This window comes from Pseudophryne corroboree, chromosome 1 (genome assembly GCF_028390025.1).
Source record: "Pseudophryne corroboree isolate aPseCor3 chromosome 1, aPseCor3.hap2, whole genome shotgun sequence".
Classification (NCBI taxonomy): Eukaryota; Metazoa; Chordata; class Amphibia; order Anura; family Myobatrachidae; genus Pseudophryne; species Pseudophryne corroboree.
The window spans coordinates 260,200,126-260,208,945 of NC_086444.1; the positions used below are offsets into that span (position 1 = coordinate 260,200,126).

Sequence of the window (8,820 nt, forward strand, 5' to 3'; positions counted from 1 at the left end):
AGTGGGTCCTGTCCTCTGTCAGAGCATTCCCGGTGTGTGTGCTGTGTGTCGGTACGTGTGTGTCGACATGTATGAGGACGATGTTGGTGAGGAGGCGGAGAAATTGCCTGTAATGGTGATGTCACTCTCTAGGGAGTCGACACCGGAATGGATGGCTTATTTAGAGAATTACGTGAGAATGTCAACACGCTGCAAGGTCGGTTGACGACATGAGACGGCCGACAATCTATTAGGACCGGTCCAGGCGTCTCAGAAACACCGTCAGGGGTTTTAAAAACGCCCATTTACCTCAGTCGGTCGACACAGACACAGACACGGACACTGAATACAGTGTCGACGGTGAATAAACAAACGTATTTCTCATTAGGGCCACACGTTAAGGGCAATGAAGGAGGTGTTACGTGTTTCTGATACTACAAGTACCACAAGAAAGGGTATTATGTGGGAGTGAAAAAACTACCTGTAGTTTTTCCTGAATCAGATAAAATAACATGAAGTGTGTGATGATGCGTAGGGTTACCCCGATAGCAAATATTGGCGTTATACCCTTTCCCGCCAGAAATTAGGGTACGTTGGGAAACACCCCTTAGGGTGATAAGGCGCTCACACGCTTATCAAGTGGCGTTACCGTCTCCAGATACGGCCGCCCTCAAGGAGCCAGCTGATAGGAAGCTGGAAAAATATCCTAAAAAGTATATACACACATACGGTGGTTATACTGCGACCAGCGATCGCCATCAGCCTGGAGATGCAGTGCTGGGTTGGCTTGGTCGGATTCCCTGACTGAAAATATTTTATTCATGTAGAGCATTTAATAGGATGCATTCTATATATATGTATGTGAGATGCACAGAGGGATATTTGCTCTCTGGCATCAAGATAAGTGCGTTGTCCATATCTCCCAGAAGATGTCAGGGACACGACAGTGGTCAGGTGATACAGATCCCATACGGCAGATGGAAGTATTGCTGTATAAAGGGAAGGAGTTATTTGGGGGTCGGTCCATCGGACCTGGGGACCACAGCAACAGCTGGGAAATCCAACCTTTTTTTTACCCCAAGTTACATCTCAGCTAAAAAAGACACCGTCTTTTCAGCCTCAATCTTTCCTTTCCCATGAGGGCATGCAGGCAAAAGGCCAGTCATATCTGCCCAGACATAGAGGTAAGGGAAGTAGACTGCAGCAGGCAGCCCTTTCCCAGGAAAAGAAGCCCTCCACCGCGTCTGCCAAGTCCTCAGCATGACGCTGGGGCCGTGCAAGCGGACTCAAGGTGGGGGGGTAGTCTCAAGAGTCTCAGGGCGCAGTGGGATCACTCGCAAGTTGACCCCTAGATCGTACGAGTATTATCCCAGGGGTAAAGATTGGAGAGTCGAGACATCTTCTCCTCGCAGGTTCCTGAAGTCTGCTTTACCAACGGCTCCCTCCGACAGGGAGGCAGCATTGGAAACAATTCACAAGCTGTATATCCAGCGGGTGATAATCAAAGTACCCCTCCTACGACAAGGAAAAGGGTATTATTTTTCCACACTATATTGTGGTACTGAAGCCAGACGGCTTGGTGACACATAGTCTAAATCTAAAATGTTTTGAACACTTACATAAAAGGTTCAAATCGAGATAAAGTCACTCAGAGCAGTGATAGCGAACCGGAAAAAAGGGGACTATATGGTGTCCCTGGACATCAAGGATTACCTCCATGTCCAAATTTTGTCCTTCTCATCAAGGGTACCTCTGGTTCGTGGTACAGAACTGTCAATATCAGTTTCAGACGATGCCGTTTGAATTATCCACGGCACCCCGGGCCTTTTTACCAAGGTAATGGCCGAAAAGATGTTTCTTCAAAGAAAAAAGGCATCTAAATTATCCCTTACTTGCACGACCTAAAAAGGGCAAGTTCCAGAGAACAGTTGGAGGTCGGAAGAGCACTATCTAAAGTAGTTCTTCGACGGCACGACTGGATTCTAAATATTCCAAGAATCGCAGCTGTTTTCCGACGATACGTCTGCTGTTCCTAGGGATGATTCTGGACACGGTTCAGGAAAAGGTTTTTCTTCCCGAGGAAAAAGCCAAGGAGTTATCCGACCTGTCAGGAACCTCCTAAAACCAGGAAAGGTGTCTGTACATCAATGCACAAGAGTCCTGGGAAAAATGGTGGCTTTTTACGAAGCAATTCCATTCGGCAGATTCCATGCAAGAATTTTCCAAAGGGATCTGTTGGACAAATGGTCAGGGTCGCATCCTCAGATGCACCTGCGAATAACCCTGTCGCCAAGGACAAGGGTATATCTTCTGTGGTGGTTGCAAAAGGCTCATCTATTGGAGGGCCGCAGATTCGGCATACAGGATTTGATCCTGGTGACCACGGACGCCAGCCTGAGAGGTTGGGGAGCAGTCACACAAGGCAGAAACTTCCAGGGGGTATGGACGAACCTGGAAAAGTCTCTTCACATAAACATTCTGGTACTAAGAGCAATCTAAAATGCTCTAAGCCAGGCGGAACCACTCCTGCAAGGAAAACCGGTGTTGATTCAGTCGGACAACATCACGGCGGTCGCCCATGTAAACAGACAGGGCGGCACAAGAAGCAGGAGTGCAATGGCAGAAGCTGCCAAGATTCTTCGCTGGGCGGAGAATCACGTAATAGCACTGTCAGCAGTGTTCTTCCCGGGCGTGGACAACTGGGAAGCAGACTTCCTCAGCAGACACGATATTCACCCGGGAGAGGGGGGTCTTCATCCAGAAGTCTTCCACATGCTAATAAACTGTTGGGAAAGACCAATGGTAGACATGATGGCGTCTCGCCTCAACAAGAAACTGGACAAGTATTGCGCCAGGTCAAGAGATCCACAGGCAATAGCTGTGGACGCACTGGTAACACCTTGGGTGTACAAATCAGTATATGTGTTTCCTCCTCTGCCTCTCATACCAACGGTATTGAAGATTATACGGTGAAGAGGAGTAAGAACAATACTAGTGGCTCCGGATTGGCCAAGAAGGACTTGGTACCCGGAACTTCAAGAGTTGGTCACGGACGACCCGTGCCCTCTACTTCTGAGAAGGGACCTGCTACAACAGGGTCCCTGTCTCTTTCAAGACTTACCGCGGCTGCGTTTGACGGCATGGCGGTTGAACGCCAGATCCTAAAAGGGAAAGGCATTCCAGAAGAAGTCATTCCTACCTTGATTAAGGCAAGGAAGGAAGTCACCGCGAAACATTATCACCGCATTTGGCGAAAATATGTCGCGTGGTGCGAGGATCGGAGTGTTCCGACGGAGGAATTTCAACTGGGTCGTTTCCTACATTTCCTACAATCAGGATTGTCTATGGGTCTCAAATTGAGATCTATTAAGGTTCAAATTTCGGCCCTGTCAATATTCTTCCAAAAAGAATTGGCCTCAGTTCCTGAGGTACAGACTTTTGTTAAAGGAGTACTGCATATACAGCCTCCTGTGGGCCTCCGGTGGCACCGTGGGATCTAAATGTAGTTTTAGATTTCCTCAAATCCCATTGGTTTGAACCATTGAATAAGGTGGATTTTAAATATCTCACATGGAAAGTGACTATGTTACTGGCCCTGGCTTCCGCCAGGAAAGTATCTGAATTGGCGGCTTTATCTTATAAAAGCCCTTATCTAATCTTCCATTCGGATAGGGCAGAACTGAGGACTCGTCCGCATTTTCTCCCTAAGGTGGTATCAGCGTTTCACCTGAACCAACCTATTGTGGTGCCTGCGGCCACTGGCGACTTGGAGGACTCCAAGTTGTTGGACGTTGTCAGAGCCTTAAAAATATACATTTCAAGGACGGCTGAAGTCAGAAAATCTGACTCGCTGTTGATACTATATGCACCCAACAAGTTGGGTGCCCCTGCTTCTAAGCAGACGATTGCTCGTTGGATTTGTAACACAATTCAACTTGCTCATTCTGTGGCAGGCCTGCCACAGCCTAAATCTGTTAAGGCCCATTCCACAAGGAAGGTGGGCTCATCTTGGGCGGCTGCCCGAGGGGTCTCGGCATTACAATTCTGCCGAGCAGCTACGTGGTCGGGGGAAAACACGTTTGTAAAATTCTACAAATTTGATACCCTGGCAAAAGAGGACTTGGAATTCTCTCATTCGGTGCTGCAGAGTCATCCGCACTCTCCCGCCCGTTTGGGAGCTTTGGTATAATCCCCATGGTCCTTTCAGGAACCCCAGCATCCACTTAGGACGATAGAGAAAATAAGAATTTACTTACCGATAATTCTATTTCTCGGAGTCCGTAGTGGATGCTGGGCGCCCATCCCAAGTGCGGATTATCTGCAATACTGTACATAGTTATTGTTAACAAATTCGGGTTATATTGTTAAGGAGCCATCTTTAAGAGGCTCTTTCTGTTATCATACTGTTAACTGGGTTTAGATCACAGGTTGTACGGTGTGATTGGTGTGGCTGGTATGAGTCTTACCCGGGATTCAAATTGCCTCCCTTATTGTGTACGCTCGTCCGGGCACAGTACCTAACTGGAGTCTGGAGGAGGGTCATAGGGGGAGGAGCCAGTGCACACCACCTGATCTGGTAAAAGCTTTACTTTTTTGTGCCCTGTCTCCTGCGGAGCCGCTATTCCCCATGGTCCTTTCAGGAACCCCAGCATCCACTACGGACTCCGAGAAATAGAATTATCGGTAAGTAAATTCTTATTATCTGTGTGTATATGTGGTTGTGTGTTTACACACTGATAGTATACAGGGTCTGTGTATATACATGTGTATGTATTAATATATATCTATGTGTTTATATTGATATATATATATATATATATATATGGAACTTGGTGTATCAGCAGTCTTGCATTAAGCAAGCACATGGCCGGACACCATTTTAACATTACTTCCTGGTTCTTCCCAGGAAGTTGCTGCCCTACAACACTCGGCCTCTAGAGGAGCCGGGGTGTTGTTAGGAATTTTATTTTTCTTGGTTGTACAGCACAACACGTGTGCTGTGATGTAGATTTATACACACTTTATTTACGTGGTACTAAGTCTTGGTACTGGTCTATCCTTCTGTACTTGTTTGTCCGTGTACATAAGGAGTAAGGCTAAGACATAGCAGCTTCGCTGCAGAGTCCGTCGGACAAATAAGACTGCACATACGCACTATTGCCGTTCCTCGGTGGGGAAGGCTGGCGTATATACTGATGATTTTCTCATTTGACAGTTTCAGAGATACCCATCGCAGTGTGTCCTACAGTGTACAGCAGTAGGGCAGTTGTTTAACCTGGTTTGGGCCCGGTTCGGCTTAACAGGGCAGTGGTTGCATGGCAAAACAGTTCACGTTTGCCCTACAAGAAGCACACCTTACGCTTCTCGCAGCTCACATTTGTGAATCTGCTCAATATCTAGGTACAGTTTCTGTGGAACGGTGTCCGTTTTTAAACGAGAATAGAAACATTACCTTACGCTGCCCACATGTTTCGTCCTGTCTTGGACAAATTCCTAAATAAATAGATTCAGAATATAGTATTTACATCTCGGTCCTTTCGGGCCCATGCTACAAAAACAGCCACAGACTGGTCAGGTGGTAGTGAACGTGGTTTTCGATAACCTCTAATTGTCTGATTGTCGTCAATATACGGTTAAAGTGCTGCCACCTACCTCTAATTGTCTGATTGTTGTCAATATACGGTTAAAGTGCTGCCACCTACTTCCAGGCACCGTTAACCAGGGTTTCAGTGGCGTTTACAGCTAAGCCACTGAAAAGCCAGGGCTAGAATGAGTTTCCAGGCCATCGCCGATAGTCAGTTGTGGGCATCCACAGTTGGGGGATCCGCAAATTTTGGGTCGCAGTTTATCAAACAAAGGTTGATTGTTTCCACTATGGCAATTTGCAAGACATGTCTGCCTGGGTCAGAAGATAAAATCGCGGTTCTGCACACCGCCATACAAGCTCTAGTAGATTGAGCACTTTGACTGCAGTCAACAACAGAGTCACGGTCATTATTCCAGTTTGGGGTTGTTCCAAAGCTGGCTAAATCTGTCAGTCCGATACTGACCCTTCAGGTCAATCAGGGACATTCATGAATACCTGCAGTTGGTGACTACAGATTGAAAATCACAGTGATTCTGGATTTCAACGAGAATGGGTACTTAGACGCATCAGGCCTACTTAAGTTGGCAGTAAAAACCATTCTCGCTTTCAAGCGCTACCGTTTTGGCTTCGTATGGCGCCTAGGGTTGTCACAAGTAATGGCTATCGTAATAGCTCATCCCTGGAAGTGTTAACAGTTCAGTGTTTTGCAGATCTGCTCATTGAAGCTCCGTCTCAAAACTTCGCCATGCAACGGCCCTTACTAACGTACAAGGGTGTCGTTCAGCACGGTTAGATTGTTAACCTAGAGATATCAAGCCTCATTCCGTAATAACGGACTCATGCATAGGGATAATTCCGTGATTGCACGGATTTACCTGCCTGAACATACCTCACAAACTGTTCGTCATCACGTACAGTTCGTACGCAAGCCACGGACAGTCTTGATCCGTTTGGCCTTTTGCCTATTGGTAAGGAGAGTGACGTCTTTCGACGCACTCTACTTCGCAAGGAGTCACTCAGGTCATTTTCACCTGGAAGTTCTTGCACGCTACTACAAAATAGTACGGTTGTCTCTAAGGGCCAGAGTTTTACTACTCTAGTGGCTCCAAGTACATAATTTTACCACAGGGACAATGTTCGGCGTCTAGAATTGGATAATTCTAAATATGAATACTCTGGTTTCTCTTCAGATCGAATAAATCTTTCGCCTTTTACTAAAGATTTCCGTGGAGAAGAACAACCATGAGTTTCATGTAATTTTTTGATGCCCGGCTGCTGCTGGGCTTAAACGCGAGTCTCAGAGGTTGGGGACCTGGGGTCCCAAATGATTAACTTCACAAATCACGGAGATTTCGGTCAAACGCGCTGCGGCAAGCGGGCCACATGCTCCGTTATCAGACAACACAACGCCGATCGCATACATCACCGATCAAGACGGAATCGAAGTCGCATGACCATGCGCCAAGTTGCTCCATGTTCATTCTGGGAGTGAACAGCTGGAAGGCAGCTTATTCCAGGACACTGAGCATTGAATTCTTAAGTGTTCCAGATGTTGGTCCAGCGGTGGAGTTACCTACAGGGGTATCTATTGGCATCTCGCAAAAACAAATAAAAAAAAAAAAACATCCAAGTATGTGTCCATCCCAGTATGTGTCCAGTACAAGGGCTCCGAAGGCAGCAGCTGTAGATGCTCTGATGCTCTCACGATCGCGTGGCTGTACAGCATTGTGAATCTGTTACAACGGTTACGCTGCTTCCTCGGGTACTAAAATGGATCATACAAGACTCCATGACAGTCATACTAGTGGCGCCACATTGGCCTCGGAGGCCATGATTCTTGGATCTCCGCGAACTACTCGCAGACGATCCTTCACCGCTCTCGCCACGTCCGGACCTATCCCACTAGGGTCAGTTCTTTTACCCAGTTTTAGCGCGGCAGCGTTTCACGGGGTGGCTGTTCAAAGCGCTCTCAAGAACGGAGGGCATTCCAGAATCTGGTATACAAACCATGTTAGGGGCTGGGAAGCCAGTACGGAAGCTCATTATCACAAGGTTTAGCGTGCCTCTATAGGTTGGTGTGACGCTCAGAAGTTTTCAAGTTATCCCGTCTTTTAATATTTTTTACAAATGGGTTTGGTGAAGGATTATATTCTACACTCAAGGTGCAGGTCTCTGCATGTCAATTTACCTGCAAAGGTGTTTGGCTCCTTTGCCGATTGTACACACTTTCCTGCACGGTGTCCTCACACGACCTCCATTTATACCACCTACAGCGCCATGGGATGTGATCTGGTTTTACCACCTACAGCGCCAGGGGACGTGATCTGGTTTTAGGTTTTTTATTTACAGTCTTCATTTGTTGATTTCTTACAACAAGTGGATGTTACGTTTATCAATTGGTAAACACTTTTCTCTTAGTCTTAGCCTCTCAGCAAGGCGTGTTTTTAACATAGGGTGGCTTGCATGTCAAGGCCCCAAATCTGGTGTTTTATGGTCATAGGGCGGAACTTCGCACAAATTCCGTGTTCCAGTCAAAGATCGTATAATTTCACGCATCAACTAATTAATGTAGTTCCTCGGTTATCAATATGTTCGAGTACTTAAGTTACTTTGAATGTGGTACGCGCACTACGCGTTTATGTAACACAAACAATTGTACGTAGAACAGACACATTGTTCTCTATAATGTAGTTAAGATGGCTTTACAAGCTTCCAAGCAGTCCTTATGTCATACGTCAGGCTTAGCTTCATAATAGGCTACAACGCCTACATCAAGGTCAGACTATTCCAAACGTTCTAGTGAATGTCATAAGCGGCTTTCAACCGCCTACATCAGTGTCAGACCATTCCATACGTTCTTTGGGAACGTTAGGAGCAGCAGGTCGTGGAGTTTCTACGAAACAGCGTAGACAAGCTGCTACATGGTCATCAGTGCATGACCATCAGTGCGCATGTTGGTGCGCTTTTACAGGTTGGCTACGTTTGCGGCATCAGCATTTAGCTTTGGCCGTCTAGTATTACAGGTGCCAAACTGCTCTCCCGCCCAAGGGGGAAACTTTGGTACGTCCTAAGAGTACTCCAGTGACCCCTAGTGGATGAAAAAGAAAATAGGATTTTGGTACTTACCAGGTAAATCCTTTTCTTTGAATCCATAGGGGGCACTGGACGCCCACCCAGAGCAGTTTACCTGTCTTGTGGTAAGGTCTGTGGATCTTATGGTAACACTTTATCACCAATGCATTCGATGTTATGGT

General features: G+C 46.7%; 1 non-coding gene across 1 annotated transcript; it reads left to right on the forward strand.

The window, feature by feature from the left end:
- Positions 1-6,736: 6,736 nt before the first annotated feature.
- Positions 6,737-6,851, forward strand: LOC134961155 (U5 spliceosomal RNA). The gene has a single exon (XR_010187858.1). It is a non-coding gene; the product is annotated as a U5 spliceosomal RNA (small nuclear RNA).
- Positions 6,852-8,820: the final 1,969 nt, after the last annotated feature.